Source organism: Xenopus tropicalis, chromosome 10 (assembly GCF_000004195.4).
Source record: "Xenopus tropicalis strain Nigerian chromosome 10, UCB_Xtro_10.0, whole genome shotgun sequence".
Lineage (NCBI taxonomy): Eukaryota > Metazoa > Chordata > Amphibia > Anura > Pipidae > Xenopus > Xenopus tropicalis.
The window spans coordinates 33,925,211-33,942,095 of record NC_030686.2 but is presented as its reverse complement, the minus strand read 5'-3'; positions in this window follow the sequence as shown (position 1 = coordinate 33,942,095).

Genomic DNA, 16,885 nt, shown 5'->3' with positions numbered 1-16,885 from the left:
GAGAAACAGTGAAAAATCGGTAAAACGCATTTGTCGTGCGACTTTTTTGTCACCTGGGTCTTTTTTTGTCCCCTGCATGTTTTTTTGTCTCACACAACTTTTTTTTGCCACAATCACGTCCATTTGGATGTGACCGCAACATTTTTTGACGCGCAATGAATTTTTCTACTGCGAATTTCCACTGAAGTTTTGTGAAACAATTCGCCGAAAAGCGGAAATTCACTGCAAATCCATGCCTGCCGAAAAAACTCGCTCATCACTTGCTTGTCTACTCTCCCACAACTTACTGCAGGGTGCCCAGGCCAAAAGCCCCTTCTGCCCTACCCTAAAGTCAACCCTGACTTTCCAAAAACTTTTTCTTTTTTGAAAGTTATAAAAAAAACAAACTGCAACATAGAAAATAAAATAGCTAAATGTACAAGTCAAGGAAATGTTGCTATGGCAAAATATGTTGCTAAATGAAATCTATTGAGAGGTTTGCATTGTGTTCTGGTATTCAAAGCACTTAGGTCTTACAGAACTGACAATAATTGGTCTGTCACGCTACAGAATGTTGCAGATAAAGAAGTCAGTGGAATTTCAGAGAATATTACTAAACAGATGTTTCTATAGCTCTGGGGTCCCTACTTGTAGAGCTGTCATGTTCATTCTGAATAGTTTCTTATTGTATTGTGATTTACTGTATAGAGCTCTTTACATACTGATGGCTTTACACTTTATAAGGTGTATAAATGGCAGAGGCACTGGCTTTGACCAAAGATGCCTAGTCTGGATCATGTGTCTTCTTTTCCAAGAAACTAGATTCTGAATAGAATGCCCCATAGGAACACAACTACTTTGATAAAATATATAGATCAACCTTAGAAAAAAGTAACATATATTTCTAAACATGTTTTATAAGTCTACTACTGTGTATTTCTAAGCTTGAATTTTTTCCCTTATAAATTTATGTAAAAATGAAGCAAGTGAATTTTTTCAGTTCATAAAGAGTTAAATGTGAATATTTGTCTTTTATTTTTTACACGCAGTTAGCTTTTTCACCACAAATGGGTTGTTCTGTACACTTAATAAAGCATTTGTATCTTGGTCACAGCTGTTAGGTGGTCAATAGTGATGGGCGAAATGTTTTTTGCCGTTTTGCGAATTTTTCGCCAAAGATAAACGGTACAGATTCACTAGCGGCTACTATTTATAAGCAGCTACTAATTATATGCTACCATTTATATGCTACCATTTATATGTGTCAACAATTTATATGCGGTGACTATACGCGGGCGTTGATTAGCGCATGTACCGTCAAATACCGAACGAAAATAGTCTTCGCGAGTTAAATAACGCATGCAATATCGTGCGTAAATTAACGCAAGTATGCTTTTAGTGAATCGCGCGTTAAGTCGCGAAAATTTAGACGCGATAAAATTTTTACCGCAAGCTATAAATAGCGCACGTTTTAACGCACTTTAGTGAATCAGCCCTAATATTGGAAAACATTTGTTATGCGGCTTTTGCTATGACCTTTAACTTGTGTGGTCGCTGGTCCTTGTTGTTGCCTTTGGCTTGCATTACCCGCTGGTCCTTGTTGTTGCCTTTGGCTTGCATTACCCGCTGGTCCTTGTTGTTGCCTTTGGCTTGCATTACCCGCTGGTCCTTGTTGTTGCCTTTGGCTTGCATTGCCCGCTGGTCCTTGTTGTTGCCTTTGGCTTGCATTGCCCGCTGGTCCTTGTTGTTGCCTTTGGCTTGCATTGCCCGCTGGTCCTTGTTGTTGCCTTTGGCTTGCATTGCCCGCTGGTCCTTGTTGTTGCCTTTGGCTTGCAATGCCCGCTGGTCCTTGTTGTTGCCTTTGGCTTGCATTGCCCGCTGGTCTTTGTTGTTGCCTTTGGCTTGCATTGCCCGCTGGTCCTTGTTGTTGCCTTTGGCTTGCATTGCCCGCTGGTCCTTGTTGTTGCCTTTGGCTTGCATTGCCCGCTGGTCCTTGTTGTTGCCTTTGGCTTGCATTGCCCGCTGGTCCTTGTTGTTGCCTTTGGCTTGCATTGCCCGCTGGTCTTTGTTGTTGCCTTTGGCTTGCATTGCCCGCTGGTCCTTGTTGTTGCCTTTGGCTTGCATTGCCCGCTGGTCCTTGTTGTTGCCTTTGGCTTGCATTGCCCACTGGTCCTTGTTGTTGCCTTTGGCTTGCATTGCCCGCTGGTCCTTGTTGTTGCCTTTGGCTTGCATTGCCCGCTGGTCTTTGTTGTTGCCTTTGGCTTGCATTGCCCGCTGGTCCTTGTTGTTGCCTTTGGCTTGCATTGCCCGCTGGTCCTTGTTGTTGCCTTTGGCTTGCATTGCCCGCTGGTCCTTGTTGTTGCCTTTGGCTTGAATGGACAGTTTTGTTTTTTTTTAATTGAAAAACAAGAAACTTAAGAAACATACAAAAATAATACAGTTACAAAACAAAAGCAAATATTCTATCTTAAATAAAAACAAAAGAACATAAATATACACCTCATTTCATAAATCAGATAATATATTGACAAGCATTTTATCTACTTCAACCAAGGTCTTAAAGAGAAATATGATGGTCCGTAGGCCCTGTAGGCCCACTCCTGGTAATTTAAAACAGAGACTTAATTTAAAGCATTAGAGACTTTTTTGTATACTTCAATCTTAAAGGGACAATGAAGCAGGAAGTGGTCCATGTGAAACACAGCAAAAAATGCAAATATACTCAAGAATATTTTTTAAAAACTCAAAGCCAGAATTTATTAACTATAAAAAAATGTGAAAAAGTCACCAAAAAGCCATAGGAAGTGAGTGGTGAGTTTTTATAGAAGTCAATGGGGATTGTCTCAAACAACTTGTGCTGAAAATGGTTTATTTTACCAAAGAAATTACTATCTCACACATGCTCCCTAAACCTAACAATTTTCCTCTGGTATAGACAATTGCTTCCTCGGTCAAGGACTCAAAGAATAAGTGAGTTACTTTCAACAGTAAAATGTGTTGGGTTCAGGCACTTACAAATAAAACTGAATATCTAAGAAAACTGACAAATAATGATCTATTAGGCATCCATTAGCGTTAAGTGGATTTTGCAACATTATAGCCAAGTTTGAATGGAAAGATCAGTCTTCTCTCTCCTCTAGATGGTAGGTCACCATTCAGTAAAGCTAACTGTAGGTAATAAGCCTACAGTAACCACGGGTACTTCTGCTATGGCTACTGAGGGAACTGCAGCACATTAGGGGAGCTCCACTGGCAATTCTCTAAACAACTGAATTTACGTGGCCAAACTAATACTTACCATCTCGAGCAGATGTCGGGGAACTGTCCAAGCAAAAGGCGAGGAACTCCTGTTTATCTTCAATGCTTCAACAGGTAGACAGGTCTTCAGTCTTGAATCCCATACAGATAAAAAAGAATTCTCTATGCCGGACTCTCTACCTGGAAACTCTCTACCTATTGACCCCATAGCCGAAAAAAAAGAAGATTCAACAACATATAAAGCACATAGCACTCTTATCTCCAGAAAAAAATACCCCTTTCACAAGAAGAGATAAAAAAAAAACAATATATCAAGTCAAAGATCAAGATCCAGATCACCCCATGGTAAAAGATTGTCCCCATCTCAATTTGGACGCCTAAATTAGTCTCACCTTAAATAATTCATTACTTGCTATACCTTAATTTATAGCTTTGCCACATTGTTTTATTATTTAGAGAAGGTACTACTTGCTTCTTTTGTTTAGATTCTTGATAAAAGTCCATTTAACTGCTTCATCCACTAAGGGCTCTGGCACACGGGGGAGATTAGTCGCCCGCGATTAACTCCCTGTTCGCGGGCGACTAATCTCCCCGAGTTGCCTACCCCTGCCATCCCACCGGCGAACATGTAAGTCGCCGGCGGGATGGCAGACGCGGCGGGGCGATTTCCGGAAATCGCCGAAAAAGACTCGGGGAGATTAGTCGCCTGCGAACAGGGAGTTAATCGCGGGCGACTAATCTCCCCCGTGTGCCAGAGCCCTTAAGGAATAAGTGAAGTCACTAGCTCTGTATTTTGTACTAATAATTGTTTGTTTGTTTGTTTATATTAACATAATCCACTAAATTTGTTCTATATTATATATTGCATTATTTTCTAATTGTTATTCCTAGTTATTTCTCTTGGTCATATTATTGTTCTTATCATGCTGACACCAGTTATTGCTCATGCGTGGTTGATCTAAGGATTAATATTTTTCTAAATGTTCATTTTCCCTCACAATACTTATGGATACAATTAAAGTAATATCCTGGAATTGTAATGGACTCAACTCCTAGATTGGAGTGCTGACATAGCACTCTTTCAAGAGACCCATCTAAATGGCAAAGCCAACAAGTACCTTTGCTCCTCTTGGGTAGCCGAGAGCATTTATTCCCCAGCTGTTAAGAAAAAAAGCAGGAGGTGTCAATACTATTAAACAAGAAACTTAACTACAATAAAGTAAAAACCTTCAATGATGACATGAAAAGATTCCTCCAAGTAGAAACTCTACCAAACAACAATTCCTGGAGCTTTCTATGTTCCTAATGATAATAAACTGGAATATTATTCTGATCTGACTCAAAGTATCTGCTCATTAAATTTGTCTAACCTCCTCTTAGGAGACGATTTTAATGAATCTTACTGTTAGGCTGGGGTTTGATCTTGGGACCTCATGATTGTTAGCTGCTCTCCCTACCCATTGAGCCAGGAGAGCAGCTGGTAAGAGTTTGTTGCTCATTTTTCCATCCATGCATTTGTGTTCAGTCAGGGATGTCTCTGCCCTATATAAGCCCAGCCCTCCTCACACTCCTTGCCTGAGCATTGGCCTAACATTGAGCACAATGGCTTGCCCCTAGCTTGTGTTCCCTGCTCTGGTTCCTTGCCTTTGCTCCTGCCACAGTCTTTGCCTGCTCCGCCCTGCCCTGCTCTTAGCCTTCACCTGCTCCATCCTGTCCTACTCTCAGTCTTCCCCCTCTCTGTTCCGTCCTGCTCTTAGTCTTCGCTCGCTCCTTCCTGTTCTGCTCTCAGTCTTTGCCCACTCCATCCTATCCTATTCTGCTCTCAGTCTTTGCCCACTCCATCCTATCCTATTCTGCTCTCAGTCTTTGCCCACTCCGTCCTGTCCTGTATAGTGATGAGTGAATCTGTTCCGTTTCGCCGAAAAATTCGCGAATCTTTCGATAGATCCGCGAAACGGCAAAAAATTCATAAAGGGGCATTAACAATTAACAGGGCATTAACAAGTTTTGGGAATGTTATGGTAATGACCCAATATTTATTTGTTGTTGTACTCAACAGCCTATGTATGATGTGTACCTATATTTGTATTGTTCAGTTTTTTCTTCAGGACCCTTTTTATATGTTGGTATGTTTTCTTGCTATGCTGCACGCTTCTTAGACAGACCCAACACATGACATGGTCAGCTATGTCGTTCCAGTATTTATTTTTCACAGCGTTAGCAGTTTTAGCGGCATATTTTCCAGTGATTCGGTCATACGGTGACACTAATTTCTCTATAAGAGCCTCATTTTCAAATTCACAAAATTTCAGATTTCTGAGTCTGTTCTTATGCTGTTGGTTCTTGCTTTGTTTGGGTGAGGAGGGGGTTTGAAGTTCTTCACTTTCCACTTCACTTGCTTCCTCTGGATGATAATCTTTATCTGTGCCTTCAATATCACAGAATTGTGGGCTGCTAATGTAGCCAGGCCTCTCTTCCTCACTGTCACTGTTTCACTAATGTGAAGTTGCACATGTTTTTTTGGTGTTGAGTTTGTGTTCTGTCATATTCACTAACATCTGAACTGTCACTGCTGTCATTAACATGAATAGGTGTTTCAATTTCCCATTAACAATTACTAACACTTGCATGTTTGGTGGTTTGGGCTAAATCTCTGATATAGAAGTTGCTTTGTTTCTTTCTGTTTTCAATTGTGAGTTTTGTGTATTATTCTGACTCCAATTGCTGTGATAATGGCTGAGTTCCCCCTGAGACCCCTCTCCCTGGGCCTGTATGGAGCTGGGCACAACCACTGTGGGCAATTTTTGCCAGACAGCAGAACTCACCAGGCACTTGGAATCCACAAAAGGTTCTTTATTTGTTGTGTGTAAACAAATGATGGGGGTGGATGGACAAATTCTAGAGGTCAAAAGGAATATTGCTTTCCCAACCCCTGGAGTAGCTCCTCACACATAGAAAGCATGGCATGAATGGCATGAATGGCATGATGGGAGGAACTGACATCACATATAAGGAAGGGGATGGGAGGGTATACAGACTTAGAAGTAAACAAGTTGCAATATGACCTTGTTCACTAGGTGGCAGTATAACAATGGATATCCATGTAAATCATTAACTTTAAACATGTGTGTTTTTTGTACTGTGTTGTTTGGTTTTTGGCATCTGTGAGCACTCATGCCTCCTTCATGTTATTCACTTGTTTATTACCGCCACTACTGTCTAAAATATTGCTGTTGCCCCTCCTCTCCATTGTATACCTTTCCAAGGAGTTTTTTCGAAGCGCTTGCGCATATGCATTTTCCGCATCCTCCACCTTGCCGCTCACAGCAGAAATGGGCAAAATGGCGGAATTCATGTGGTATATGTCACATAACGTTTGCGTGCATAATAGCACATGCTACGAAATAACGCATAAATATATCGCATGCGTTAAAATATTGCTTGAAAATCTGTCATCGCAAGATAAATAACGACAATAAAATTGCTTCTTAATTATGACAAGTGTCCTTTTAGTGAACTGATCGTTAACTCTCAAAAAATAAGAAGTGATAAGTAGTGATGGGCGAAATGTTTCGCCAGGCATGAATTTGCGGCAAAATTCTGCGTTTCACCATTGGCGGATTGTTTCGTGAAAACGGATGAAAAAATTGCAGCGGAAAAATTTGTTGCACGTCCAAAAATTGTCATCGGCGTCAAAAAAGAATAGTTGCGGGCTTCAAAAGAATAGCCGCGTGACAAAATAATAGCTGCGGGTGACAAAATAATAGCTGCGGGTGACAAAATAATAGCCACAGGCAACAAAATAATAGCCGCGAGCGACAAAATAATAGCCGCATGACGAAATAATAGCTGCGGGCGACAAAATAATAGCCGCAGCGACAATTTTCCGCACGACATTTTTGCCGTTTCGCGGATCTTTTGAAAGATTCGCAAATTTTTCGGTGAAGCAAAACGGAACAGATTCGCTCTTCAATAGTGATAAGATTTTTAACACATGCTATAAATAGCACTCGTTTTGTTGACCTAGTGAATCGGACCCATAATCTTGCTTCTCAGTAGTTATTTGTGAATCTGTCCCGTTTCGCTTCACCATTTTGTAAGGCACAACTCTTTTTGATGCGACCGCACCCATTTTGACAAGACTGCACCATTTTGATGGGAACGTGCTTATATTTACGTAACCGCAACTTCTTTTTACGAGGGCTGAATTTTTTTGCGGCAATTTTTTGCTAAGGTTTCACAAAACAACTTGCCAATGGCGAAATGCGGAAATTTACTGCTAATCCATGGCTGCCGAAAACATTCGTTCGTAACTGTAACTGCAAAACTATAAGTTCCATGCAGGATGCTGCCGCTTTGCAGAGCGATTTGACAAAATTGGAAAACTGGGCAGCAAACTGGAAAATGAGGTTCAATGTTGATAAGTGCAAAGTTATGCATTTTGGTAGGAATAATATAAACGCAAACTATCTACTGAATGGTAGTGTGTTGGGGGATCCTTAATGGAGAAGGATCTAGGGGTTTTTGTAGATCACAAGTTGTCTAATTCCAGGCAGTGTCATTCTGTGGCACTAAAGCAAATAAAGTGCTGTCTTGTATAAAAGGGCATTGACTCAAGGGATGAGAACATAATTTTGCCCCTTTATAGGTCCCTGGTAAGGCCTCACCTTGAGTATGCAGTGCAGTTTTGGGCTCCAGTCCTTAAGAAGGATATTAATGAGCTGGAGAGAGTGCAGAGACTGCAACTAAACTGGTAAAGGGGATGGAAGATTTAAATTATGAGGTGAGACTGTCGAGGTTGGGGTTGTTTTCTCTGGAAAAGAGACGCTTGCGAGGGGACATGATTACTCTGTACAAGTACATTAGAGGGGATTATAGGCAGTTGGGGGGGGTTCTTTTTTCCCATAAAAACAATCAACGCACCAGAGGTCACCCCTATAGATTAGAGGAACAGAGCTTCCATTTGAAGCAGCGTAGGTGGTTTTTCACGGTGAGGGCAGTGAGGTTGGGGAATGCCCTTCCTAGTGATGTGGTAATGGCAGATTCTGTTAATGCCTTTAAGAGGGGCCTGGATGAGTTTTTGAACAAGCAGAATATCCAATTGTGGATATATTGTGATACTAATATCTACAGTTAGTATTACTGGTTGTATATATTTAGTTTATGTATGTGAGTGTATAGGTTGGTTAGTATAGGTTGTGTGTGCTGGGTTTACTCGGATGGGTTGAACTTGATGGACAATGGTCTTTTTTCAACCCTATGTAACTATGTAACTACTTCTCAGGTCTGTGCTGCTGTAGTAAAAACTGAAGGGAAAAGAAAAATATAAAGCAATTAAATTACTACATTCGATGATTTCTCCTCATTTTCTAAAGTCAATATATTTGGCCCTGTCTTTCCAATCATTTCAAAGAAAAAAAGTTTTAATAATCATCCAAGGACACCTTATCAGTACAGAAGCTCTTGTATGCATTATGCCACCGTGCCCTTCATTTTGGAGCAATAAAATGAATATAAAATAATAAGCTTTTTTTAAAGAAAGATTTAATTTCCTTTATTTCATTCTCTTAGAGCCTGATGATCTTAAAACGTCATTGTTTCTTTTTACTGCTGACATTTCCTTTGACATAACATGCACATGTTGGCATCTGGTTTGAAAACAAAAGATTAAAGATAATGAAATTAAGACAAAAAAATGTTACGTGAAATTGACTTTTTTTCAAGTTTCAAGGTTTCCATGAGAGCTATGAGATCAGTTATACTGCTATGGGCTTTCCAACATCATAACTAATAATTAGTAATAGGCAAATCTGTCCAGGGAATTCGCAAATTGGCGAAAAATCGGCAAAATGCCTTTGTCGCACAACTTTTTTTTTTTGCTCATGTCTTTTTTTTTCTGTGCCCATCTTTTTTGTCACGACCGTGCCCATTTTGCCCAATTTGATGCGACCGCAACTTTTTTTGACGAGCGGCGAATATTTCTGCGGCGAATATGCATGGAAGTTTCGCAAAACAATTAGCAAAATGCGGAAATTCGCTGAGAATCCACGCCGCCTGGCGAAAAAAAAAAATCACTCATCACTAATAATAATCTATATGATTCATATTTTCAACGGTCTGTCCATATAAAAATCCTTTATAGGATTTGGTATGAGCAAACTTTTTTGGCTGGTGCAGATTTTCAGACTATACCATTTTGCACATTTTTCTGCGATTTCATGATTCTTTTTGTTTAAGCAAATTGGTCCAATTTCCCTCATCACTAATAATAATAAAATGGAAGGTCTTTCCCATATCACTTAGGGACAGAGTTACTAAAACTCCATCATTTGTTTCCCAGAATGTCTGATATTTTCTAAAAATAAGTCGCAAGGAAAGATACTCCAATAGGATTGTTCTGCCCCCAATAAGGGGTAATTATATCTTAGTTGGGATCAAGTACAAGGTACTGTTTTATTATTACAGAGAAAAGGGAATAATTTAACCATTAAATAAAACCAATAGGGCTGTTCTGCCCCCAATAAGGGGTAATTATATCTTAGTTGGGATCAAGTACAGGTACTGTTTTATTATTACAGAGAAAAGGGAATCATTTAACCATTAAATAAACCCAATAGGGCTGTTCTGCCCCAATAAGGGGTAATTATATCTTAGTTGGGATCAAGTACAGGTACTGTTTTATTATTACAGACAAAAGGGAATCATTTAACCATTAAATAAACCCAATAGGGCTGTTCTGCCCCAATAAGGGGTAATTATATCTTAGTTGGGATCAAGTACAGGTACTGTTTTATTATTACAGAGAAAAGGGAATCATTTAACCATGAAATAAACCCAATAGGGCTGTTCTGCCCCCAATAAGGGGTAATTATATCTTAGTTGGGATCAAGTACAGGTACTGTTTTATTATTACAGAGAAAAGGGAATCATTTAACCATTAAATAAACCCAATAGGGCTGTTCTGCCCCAATAAGGGGTAATTATATCTTAGTTGGGATCAAGTACAGGTACTGTTTTATTATTACAGAGAAAAGGGAATCATTTAACCATGAAATAAACCCAATAGGGCTGTTCTGCCCCCAATAAGGGGTAATTATATCTTAGTTGGGATCAAGTACAGGTACTGTTTTATTATTACAGAGAAAAGGGAATCATTTAACCATGAAATAAACCCAATAGGGCTGTTCTGCCCCCAATAAGGGGTAATTATATCTTAGTTGGGATCAAGTACAGGTACTGTTTTATTATTACAGAGAAAAGGGAATCATTTAACCATTAAATAAACCCAATAGGGCTGTTCTGCCCCCAATAAGGGGTAATTATATCTTAGTTGGGATCAAGTACAGGTACTGTTTTATTATTACAGAGAAAAGGGAATCATTTAACCATTAAATAAACCCAATAGGACTGTTCTGCCCCCAATATGGGGTAATTATATCTTAGTTGGGATCAAGTACAGGTACTGTTTTATTATTACAGAGAAAAGGGAATCATTTAACCATTAAATAAACCCAATAGGAATGTTCTGCCCCCAATATGGGGTAATTATATCTTAGTTGGGATCAAGTACAGGTACTGTTTTATTATTACAGAAAAATAAGGAAATCATTTTTAAAAATTAGAATTATTTGCTTATAATGGAGTCTATGGGAGATGGCCTTCGGAACTCCTTGGATAATGGGTTTCCGGATAAGGGATCCCATACCTGTATACATATATATATATATATATATATATATATTCCAGTTTGGCAAGATTCTTTAATAGGTCACTTAATATAATACCAACTGTCTGTTGGTTAAGTATTTATTCTGGGGGTATAGTTTTCCTTCAATACATTTATATGGAAATAAAGTAGTAACATTTTCGCCTTGTACAAAGTTAACCTTCTCTGCTGAAGAAAATATCCGTTTTAGTTTCCTGACTGGGATATTTCTTTGGCTATTAAAAAGCCACCCTCTTCCATTCTAGCTTCTGCATATTAGCTAAGTTATTAACCATCTTCTTTATGATTTTACTTTTAATAGCAGCGAGTGTTAGAGCAGAGGAATTGCTGAAATGAGATTTTGTTCGTGCCCAAATGCCTTCCCCTTCGTCAGAATTAAATACAGACGCATCATTGATGTGACACGGAAGAGCGATACCAAGAATCTGTCACCTCTTTATCCATCCTACTGATGCAGTTCATGAAAAGGAATGAGATCAGGGTGGGAAAAAACAGATGTTCTGTGGTTATTGGCGACAAGTTCTCAATCTGTTACAAGCACCGAAATAAGCCTTGACCCATATTTCTTCACACTTAACAGATGGTGAGTTGCAGAGGGCAGAGACATACACGGATAGGCATGTTAATATCATTTGCCCATAATCTTTTACTCACTCAGCGTATGTCACGTGCCTCTATTCACATCATTTATCAACTGATTTATATCACAGATTCTATATTATAATAAGTTACTGTATGTTAACCCTTTGCATGCTGGTCACAGATTTTGGAACCTCTATGATAGCACCAGGTATGGATTCCTAACGTATCACTAATAAGCAAAATTGTCCTGTATCGATTTGCCAAAAAATTAACAAAATTTTGCCAAATGCATTGGCGTCAAGGGTTGTTTTTTTCTCTTCCAGTGTGAAATTTTTTTTTTTTTTTTGTGGTGAAAGAACACATCAGGAAATTTTTGCTACTTGTGAAAACCCAAATTTTGCTGCAAATCTGTATCAACCAGAAAAATGTCCTCATTCTTAAGTATCACTGTTCAACAAAGCTTCTTTAGACAAGAAACCAGGGTCAAACTGGAGGGGTGCAGGGCCCATCGGGGCTGCTGAACCAGGGGCCCCTCACCAAAGATGCCCCCCGTTGGCCACATCCCCATTCCCCCACCAGGGGCCAACACTACCCCCCTAAACCCCCCCACAGGGGCCCCCAACATTCTCCCCTGAACATGTTTAAGATAAATGCATAAGGGGGGTCACCCGTGGGGAGATGTAAGAGGGATTGGGTCTGGGCCGCTAGGCCCCACTAGGGCCCACCAGGTTTTTTCCCGGTATCCCGGCAGCCCATTTCAACCCTGCAAAAGAACCTGTATCCCACTTAATAGATCCATTAGCAGGTTCCCTTCCTGCTCTGTTAACTCTCCACTCCCTCCATGTAATAACTGATAAGGCATTACACACATTTTTTTCAGGGCACCAAGCAATAAGGGTGAAGACACACAGGGCAGCTACTTTTTCAAGGCTACTAAACTCCAGAAAATACCCTGCCATATACAATACTGAGAATTGTCTCTGCTAAAACACATGTAGAGACAATTATCTGTAAATGATCAGCATTGTCTATTTTAGTAGCCATGACAAGTAACTGCTACAAGTAGCTCCGTGTATCTTCACCCTAAAACAGCGCTATGTCCACCCTAGGGAAGTTTGATAGTATCAGAGGATCAATACTGCCCAGTAAGCTCCCTATTATACATACCAGCAAGAGGCACTAGTAGGCAGGATTCTCACTCAGGCATTATCTTGTGGTTGTCATTAAGCAGATCCTTCCTACTGGAGAGCTGAGGTACAATGGGATAGTTTTATTAAAGATCTTTATTCCCTGTAATATTTTCCCTCGTAGATGCTCATATGAGCATAAGGCTCTATACCAAACTCATTTTATGCAACTATTATTATAGATAAGGAGTGAATTAATATATACCTACAGTATGAAAAGGGAGAAAAACCAAACTACAGTTAATTATACTATTTTGCAGATAAGCAGAGAGGCAGTTTGTTCATGAAATGGATTTCTTGGCTCATAGACAAATATAGACAAATATAATGTGCACTTCTAAAAGTAATTGAGCTCCTGCCTTCTACATCTGGGCATATTTTGAATGGGAATTTAGTTGGAGGATAATGAGGATAGAAATACAGTATTGTCCCTTATTCGGAATAAAGGAGATATGCTTATGCATCAGCAGACGATGGAAGTGAAAGTGGCACGGGGAGCACTTATTAATGGGAATGTGTTCTATGAGCTTATAATTGTATTACAACTAGGAAATTCATTAACAATGTTTCCCAAAGTCTGTCTAACATGCAAAATCTACAAGACTATAGTAACCCCATGACAGGCGTTTAATTTATGGATGTTGATGACACCCAGGGCATACCATACCAGTTCCAAAGCTGTTTGAGCTATTAATACTAGAGCAACTGCTAACTTCTTTGTGAGAGAAAGGGATTAAATTATGTTTTTATGTTGGGATTCATGCCCTTTGTGACAGAGTGTTATGAAGATACTGCTGCTAGAATCTCAGCCATAAAGCAGGGCAGGACTGCTACTTACAATGGGTATCAGATAGGATCTGTGCCACTGTGACAGAATGCTCTGTTATACAGATAGCTAGAATCTCAGCCATAAAGCAGGGCAGGCCTGCTGCTTACAATGGGTATCAGATAGGATCTGTGCCACTGTGACAGAATGCTCTGTTATACAGATAGCTAGAATCTCAGCCATAAAGCAGGGCAGGACTGCTGCTTACAATGGGGGGATCAGATAGGATCTGTGCCACTGTGACAGAATGCTCTGTTATACAGATAGCTAGAATCTCAGCCATAAAGCAGGGCAGGACTGCTGCTTACAATGGGTATCAGATAGGATCTGTGCCACTGTGACAGAATGCTCTGTTATACAGATAGCTAGAATCTCAGCCATAAAGCAGGGCAGGACTGCTGCTTACAATGGGTATCAGATAGGATCTGTGCCACTGTGACAGAATGCTCTGTTATACAGATAGCTAGAATCTCAGCCATAAAGCAGGGCGGGACTGTTGCTTACAATGGGGGGATCAGATAGGATCTGTGCCACTGTGACAGAATGCTCTGTTATACAGATAGCTAGAATCTCAGCCATAAAGCAGGGCAGGACTGCTGCTTACAATGGGGGGATCAGATAGGATCTGTGCCACTGTGACAGAATGCTCTGTTATACAGATAGCTAGAATCTCAGCCATAAAGCAGGGCAGGCCTGCTGCTTACAATGGGTATCAGATAGGATCTGTGCCACTGTGACAGAATGCTCTGTTATACAGATAGCTAGAATCTCAGCCATAAAGCAGGGCAGGACTGCTACTTACAATGGGTATCAGATAGGATCTGTGCCACTGTGACAGAATGCTCTGTTATACAGATAGCTAGAATCTCAGCCATAAAGCAGGGCAGGACTGCTGCTTACAATGGGTATCAGCTTCCCTCCAAACCTTATGCATCAGTCTATAGTGAGGTACATAGTTACATAGTTACATAGTTACATAGGGTTGAAAAAAGACCAGTGTCCATCAAGTTCAACCCATCCAAGTAAACCCAGCACACTTAACCCACACCTACCAATCTATACACTCACATACATAAACTATATATACAACCACTAGTACTAACTGTAGATATTAGTATCACAATAGCCTTGGATATTCTGATTGATCAAGAACTCATCCAGGCCCCTCTTAAAAGGCATTAACAGAATCTGCCATTACCACATCACTAGGAAGGGCATTCCATAACCTCACTGCCCTCACCGTGAAAAACCACCTACGCTGCTTCAAATGGAAGCTCCTTTCCTCTAATCTAAAGGGGTGACCTCTGGTGCGCTGATTGTTTTTATGGGAAAAAAGAACATCCCCCAACTGCCTATAATCCCCTCTAATGTACTTGTACAGAGTAATCATGTCCCCTCGCAAGCGCCTCTTTTCCAGAGAAAACAACCCCAACCCTGACAGTCTAACCTCATAGTTTAAATCTTCCATCCCCTTAACCAGTTTAGTTGCACGTCTCTGCACTCTCTCCAGCTCATTAATATCATTCTTAAGGACTGGAGCCCAAAACTGCACTGCATACTCAAGGTGAGGCCTTACCAGGGACCTATAAAGGGGCAAAATTATGTTCTCATCCCTTGAGTCAATGCCCTTTTTTATACAAGACAGCACTTTATTTGCTTTAGTAGCCACAGAATGACACTGCCTGGCATTAGACAACTTGTTATCAACAAAAACCCCTAGATCCTTCTCCATTAAGGAAACCCCCAACACACTCCCATTCAGTAGATAGTTTGCGTTTATATTATTTCTACCAAAGTGCATAACTTTGCACTTATCAACATTGAACCTCATTTTCCAGTTTGCTGCCCAGTTATCTAATTTTGTCAAATCGCTCTGCAAAGCGGCAGCATCCTGCATGGAACTTATAGTTTTGCACAATTTAGTGTCATCAGCAAAAATAGAAACAATACTGTCTATGCCCACCTCCAGGTCATTAATAAACAAGTTAAAAAGCAAAGGCCCAAGGACTGACCCCTGCGGTACTCCACTAACCACACTGGTCCAATTAGAAAATGTTCCATTTACAACCACTCTTTGTAATCTATCCTTCAGCCAGTTCTCTATCCAATTACAAATATTATGTTCTAGGCCAATATTCCTTAATTTGATCATTAACCTTCTGTGAGGTACTGTATCAAACGCTTTAGCAAAGTCCAAGTAGATGACATCAACTGCCATTCCAGCATCGAGGTTCCTGCTCACCTCCTCATAAAAGGCAACTAAATTAGTCTGGCAAGATCTGTTACGCATAAAACCATGCTGGCACAAACTAATAGTATTGTGAACTGCAATGTATTCAAGTACCCTATCCCTTATTACCCCTTCCAAAAGTTTTCCTACTACTGATGTCAGACTAACAGGCCTATAGTTTTCAGGCTGAGAACGGGATCCCTTTTTAAATAACGGCACCACATTAGCAATCCGCCAGTCTCTTGGCACCATGCCAAACCTCAATGAATCCTGAAAAATTAAGTGAAGAGGTTTGGCAATCACAGCGCTCAGCTCATTTAATACCCTGGGATGAATCCCATCCGGTCCTGGACCTTTGTTTACCTTTACATGTTCAAGTCTCTTTTGAATTTCCTCCCGAGTGACCCATGCGCCAGTAGCTAAATTACTAGAACTGGGCATATTACAAGGGAAGCCTTCATTATCTGGCTCCTCAGATGTATAGACAGATGAAAAATAAGAGTTCAAAATGAAAAATAAGAGTATAACTATTTCTTTAAAAAAGCAACAAAGGTTTTCCCAGTAATGGTATTTGCTAAGCATTTTCAAAAGCTATTAAAGGTTCCACAAACTTAGAATGAATAAAAACAATTCTCTTTAATAGACCCAAAACAAGATAGATCATTTCTGCTTTTACGATTCTATAAAAGAGCATTCATTGTAAACTTGCATTGTCTGTTCCAGTGTTGTGTCACCTGAGGATCCGGGAGACGCTCGGGAATGGGATTTGCAGAAGAGAATCACTTACTGCTTCATTTCATGTCTCACTGCTCACTTATGGAACATGGTTATTCGACTTAAATACTTGTCCTCGTGTGTCTTATTGATTAAAGAGTCGGCACATCTTAACATTTGAATTTAATCAGAAGGGAATATGTGTAATAAGAAAACACTGGGCAGCCTGAATTCATTGCTTACACACACAAAAACACCTTTCTGCCCGGAATTAACTGAGTCCTTTCATGCTAGGTGATCAGCACCCGACCCAACAAAGAAACCACTATTTCTAAACTTATTTAGAATCAGAAAAACCTCCCTAGAGGCCAAAGTGATTGAAG